At 30.2% G+C, this 6,000-nt stretch overlaps 1 protein-coding gene across 1 annotated transcript in view; it reads right to left on the reverse strand.

Annotated features, from left to right (window-relative positions):
* Wwox (WW domain-containing oxidoreductase) overlaps nucleotides 1-1,282 on the reverse strand; it is a 111,234-nt gene extending 109,952 nt beyond the window's left edge. The window contains exon 1 of the mRNA XM_068363709.1: nucleotides 1,176-1,282. The gene's annotated coding sequence lies outside the window, so the exon portion shown is untranslated. The remainder of the gene's footprint in view (nucleotides 1-1,175) is intronic.
* Nucleotides 1,283-6,000: the final 4,718 nt, after the last annotated feature.

Raw genomic sequence — 6,000 nt, forward strand, 5'->3', positions numbered from 1 at the left:
TGGTTATTCCAACAATATCTCGTAATATAGAGACCTGGAATGAAATAAAATATAAATAGATAAGAGATCTGGAAAACCAATAAAATAACAACAATTACGTATGAAATTCCATCAAGTACTCCATACTGGGTCATCAAAGCAGATACAGGACTATGGTCAGTGTCTTGTAGAATAGACTATAGAAAATAATGTTGTCTCATAACACCATAAACTCTAATGAAAAGAGATTAATCAGAGATAAAATACGGTTTGAAAGAGTAACATTTATGAATGGAAATTACTCAATAGTAATAATCTATCCTATTTGTTGACAGATGTTGGGATCCTTAAGACATTTCCATTAATCAGACCAAATGTTCAAGTAATCTGCTGAATGCTGATGCAATCTTCCGGCATATGTTTCACGATCTGCAAAATATGGTGACATCTACAACCACTCATGGATAAATGAAACAGCTAGTTACTTGATGTTGTGTTTTTGTTCCTGGGTAGCCTAATCTTTAACAATGAGTTCATACACTATATCCATCCTGATTTTGAAATATTCTGGTACCAAGATCTGTCCCACTACAATAGTCGCCTGTTCCTAGAAAATAGGATATATAGTATAGCCTACTATTAATCCATTTTGATGTATAAAGTCCCTCACCCTGTGTTCTCTACACTATGTTAGAATTGGCTCTCTTTCACTATTTAACGGGTCTAAGTTTTTTTTTATCTTAGCTATCATTATTTGAATGTATTTCTAATCCACTTCCAGCATCGTGATACTTGTTTTCTCTCGCTGTATTAGAGATGAGATTAAGGCTACTACCAACTAGGTATCAGCATCTTATCCTAGATCTGTCCCAGCGCTACTCTCCTCTCTCTTCTTCTTTTGGGACACGTTTGTCCCCACAGTTTACTCGATCATCTCATTCTAAGAGTCATACATTCTAAATCATAAGGCTCAATACTACGCAGTATACTAGAGGTTTCATTTCACTAAGATCAGATTCAGGAATGATCTTCCTAATCAGGCAGTTGAATCGTCGGAACTTCAGAAAGTTCGAAATCGCGGCGAATGTTTTTATGTTGAACAGGCTGACCTTAATCTCGCTTCATAGCTTATGAATTACAAATCTATTTTAACGTTGTTACTGATCTCAAAATATTATATATTAATTATTCCTTACTTCTCGTGTAGTTTATTTATTTCTTTTCCTCACTGGAATACTCCTTTCCTGTTGGGGCCCTTGGGTTTATAGCAGTCCATTTTTTTCTGATACTCACAACCTGTAAAATTATAAAATAAATGTTGATAGAATTATCTTTTTGCCAACATGGTAAGATATATTTAGCCTATAGCTCAATAATTCGAGCAAATGAATATCTACATATACTTTAATCATCATTACACAGATCCATTTATTATCGGCCATTTCTTACTCAGTTGGCAAAAAAAAAAAAAAAAAAAATGATTACACCGAACTACTCTTGTCTATCTAGTAGCCTAATTCTGTCTATTTCCGGCTATTGAACTTACGCTAGCTAGTACATTTCAGTGTCTTTTCCTCTGCACTTTATATATACACATACACATACACATACACATACACATACACACACACACACACACATATATATATATATATATATATATATATATATATATATATATATATATATATATATATATATATATAAATTCTGTCTATTTCTGGCTATTGAACTTACGCTAGCTAGTACATTTCAGTGTCTTTTCCTCTGCACTTTATATATATATATATATAATATATATATATATATATATATATATATATATATATATATATATATATATATATATATATATAATCCATAAACAGCATTTAGTTCAGCTCCATGTTCCACTTAATGACGGTTTTCCAGCTATGTTAATGTGCTCACAAATCTTCCTCTAGACTTAGCTGCCTTTTGTGTAAACTTTTGCACATAGCTATTTGCTAAGAGTTCTTGCTTGTGGCATATAGAACATCTACATTCACTATATAAGAGATATATATATATATATATATATATATATATATATATATATATATATATATATATATATATATATATATGTATGTGTGTGTGTGTGTGTGTGTGTGTGTGTGTGTAAAATGTGTCAATTCTGTAATAGTATAGCATTTGGAAAATCTTATTTTGTGGTAAATAATTTTTTCTAGATTTTAGAGAAAATCTTTATTTGCGAGCTTTTGACGCTGATACTTTGTGATAATGCCAATTCACAAAAATAAAAATGACAAAATTTACAAAAAAAATCATAAAGCTATCTTTTATAAACTAGAAAACTGAGGTAAATTAAAAACAATATTTTTTTTAAGAATACAAAGAACTCCAGGACAAATTTCCTGAAACAGAATAAGTCAAATGGATCAACATCAAATGTTAATATGGAACATAGTAAAAAAAAAAAAAAGAAAAAAAATAAATAAATTAATTAATTAATAAATGAATAAATAAATCTTAATAATAAAAGTTAGACATACTAAAAATTGAAGCGCGAAATGGACGATAAGAAGTGAATGATACTTAAAAGAAAGAAGCTCATAAATTAAAAAAATGACACATCTTTTCAATAGTTAAACAGAATTACACAATCGCTATAGTATCCTATATCAGACAAATTATCATTCAACTCAGGTCTATTCTTTTAATAAATATAGAGTATAACGAGAATTCTATGGCTATCAGAAGATACCGACAATACACTATTAAAAAGTACTAGTCAGCGAGAGGAAGGTTTTAGAATATGTAATTCCAAACCTGTTTTTTTTTTTTTTTTTCTTTTTTTTTTTTTTCCTCCAGCAGGAGCAGACTCCAACGAATCACATACCAAAAAAACGAACAGGCAAACAGATACAAGACATTTGAATCAAGGTCAAACGAAAGAGCATGCGAATTAGTTAAAAAAATCTAAAACGACTTTCAGGGTGAATATGCTTAAATATTTTTACTCCTTTTTTTTTTTACTACATACATATCATGCGCAAGGTAAGGTGAGTTTATTTACAATAAACTATATCTATATCAGCAGTAATGTTCCCCGGTTCATGAGTACTGTAAAGTTTTCTTTCAAATCATTATCATCATCATCTCCTACGCCTATTGACGCAAAGGCCCTCGTTTAGATTAGGGTTAAAATGTATTCTTTTAACCCTGACTTGAGGGATGCTGCAGCCCCGGGGGAGGTACTAGGGGAAGGAAGGGAAGGGGAGGGGTACTTGGGGAATGAAGGGAAGGGGGGGGGGGTTTGTGGTGGATGGGTGCAGTACAGCTTCTTCAATCAGGAGATGCAAGAAGTAAAAAAGAAAAGTGTCCTTTTTTTCGTTCGCCTATTCACGAGGAGCTTATGTAATTCTTTCTTTTCATTTGGTAAGGAGCTAATATCCCCCCCCCCTTCTCTCTCTCTCTCTCTCTCTCTCTCTCTCTCTCTCTCTCTCTCTCTCTCTCTCTCTCTCTCTGTGGTTATCAAGTTTAACGCACACATGTACTTACACATATATATATGTATATATACGTGTTTATCCCTTTCTCAGTGGGCATACCTTAACTTGGTGAAAGGATTTGTAAATTACCATGATCTGCAAATCTGTACTAGTCAAGGCCACTCATAATAGGTTGGTTTGCTCTGAGCGATCAGACGAAAATCTCCAACCATCACCAATCCGCAGTGGCCAGCGTGGTGATGAAAGCTGGCCAAAACCCAAGACATGAATAAGGACACGTCTGAGGCCTTTTTCCTGTAGTGGACTGGAAACTGCTCCATTTGTTGTTGCTGTGTTATATATATATATATATATATATATATATATATATATATATATATATATATATATATATATATATATATATGTATATATATATATATATATATATATATATATATATATATATATATATGTATATATATGTATATGTATATATATATATATAAATATATATATATATATCCCCTCTCTGCTTTGATACACATTTACATCTTCGTAATTATATACCAAAAACTATTGGATTCTTTTGTCTCTTGTGTGATCAAACAGACTGTTGATTTCAACAAGTTTCACCTTCCCTCTTCACTTACGTATATATTTTGCTCAATTCCAAAATTTCAATTTTTTATTTTATCCCTTTCCTCCTTGAAAAATTCTTGCTCTGCAAAACTTTCTTTCTTCTATATATGTACCTTTTTCTTCTTTTTAAAATTTTTTATTTCAATTGTTCATTACTTCTCATATCGTTTATTTATTTCCTGTGTTCTGAATTATTATTAGGTGTGATATGACTTCCTAGTTCCATTCAAATATTGTGGTCTTTTTCTATTCTTTCATCTTTTAACTTGATATAAAATTTTTATAACAAACTTTTGATGCAGTCTGACTTTTTGTTTAATATATACTGATTCTCCTATGTTAGTCCCCCTGTTATTATTTAACAACTATATATATATATATATATATATATATATATATATATATATATATATATATATATATATATATAAATATATATAAATATATATATATATATATATATATATATATATATATATATATATATATATATATATATACAGTTTATACATGTATGTGTAATTAGGATATTCATGAAAAGGAAAACATCACAATTGTTGTTAATATATATACATTTTTTTCTGAATTTTTAGAAAGTCTTTGTTGATTTAAAAGAATAACTCTACTAATTGGAGTTTTGTAAATGTGGAGGCTACATGCACGAATGAATGACGGACTCCGAATTAATTATATTTATATTTTTCCTAGTTTTTTTTTTTATTTGTGATAAATAAAGATGCTTTTGTTTTCACTAGTGGTATATCTGTTTACATGATTTATATACATACACACACACATATATATATATATATATATATATATATATATATATATATATATATATATATAAGTAGGAATAAGATGGTCAATACTGCTATCATCATCTTTATTCGGGAGCTTTCGACATAACTTATGTCATCTACTGTATACCCTGAAAAATACTTATGAATTTGTAGACTTGATAAATTCTGTCGGAGATGCAAATAGCTACGTTATGTGCAGCTTCGACATCGAAAGTTTGTTCACAAACATTCCTTTAAGAGAAACATTGGAGATAATTCTTGAACAGCTTTTCCCTAACCCAGAGGACATTTTCGAAGGTTTCAGTAAAAAAACAATTTAAAATACTATTAGAACTAGCTACCACTACATCCACATTCATGTTTAATAACAAGTTATATGAGCAGGTAGACGGAGTAGCAACGGTATCGCCGTGTGGACCAACCTTGGCAAATATATTTTTATGTTATTGTGAAGGGAAATGGTTGACTGATTGTCCTGTAGAATTTAAGCCTTTTTTGTACCGTCGATATGTAGACGATACATTTTTACTTTTCAAAAATTTAGATCACATAAGTCAGTTTTTAGATTATTTAGATACAAAGCATCGTAACATAAGATTTACGAAAGAAAATGAACAGGATGATACTTTGCCCTTTCTCGATGTCTTGGTCTCTCGGAAACATAATACCTTTGAGACCTCAGTATTTCGAAAAAAAAAAAAAAAAAAAAAACTTTTACAGGACTAAGCACTCATTTTTTAAGCTCAGAACCAAAAATCTACAAAATCAATTCGATAAAAAACACTGTTATATAGATGTTATCATGTATGTTCAACTTATCTGGGGTTTCATGAGGAAGAAAATTTTCTAAATTCATTTTTTATTACCAATGAGTTCCCTCTGAACCTCTATTATAATCAAGTCAAGAAGTTTTAGATAAAATTTACAGTCAAAATTTAACAATTCAAACAGTCAGTAAGAAAAAGTTATATGTCTCCTCTCCGTACTATGGTTATGTTTCGGAGAGACTAAGAACAGAGGTTATGAGTTTGGTGGGGAAATGTTATCCCCACATAGATTTAAAATTAATTTTTACTAACAAGTTCTCAGTTGGCTCACTGTTT

The sequence above is a fragment of the Palaemon carinicauda genome, chromosome 40 (genome assembly GCF_036898095.1).
Source record: "Palaemon carinicauda isolate YSFRI2023 chromosome 40, ASM3689809v2, whole genome shotgun sequence".
In the NCBI taxonomy this organism is placed as follows: Eukaryota; Metazoa; Arthropoda; class Malacostraca; order Decapoda; family Palaemonidae; genus Palaemon; species Palaemon carinicauda.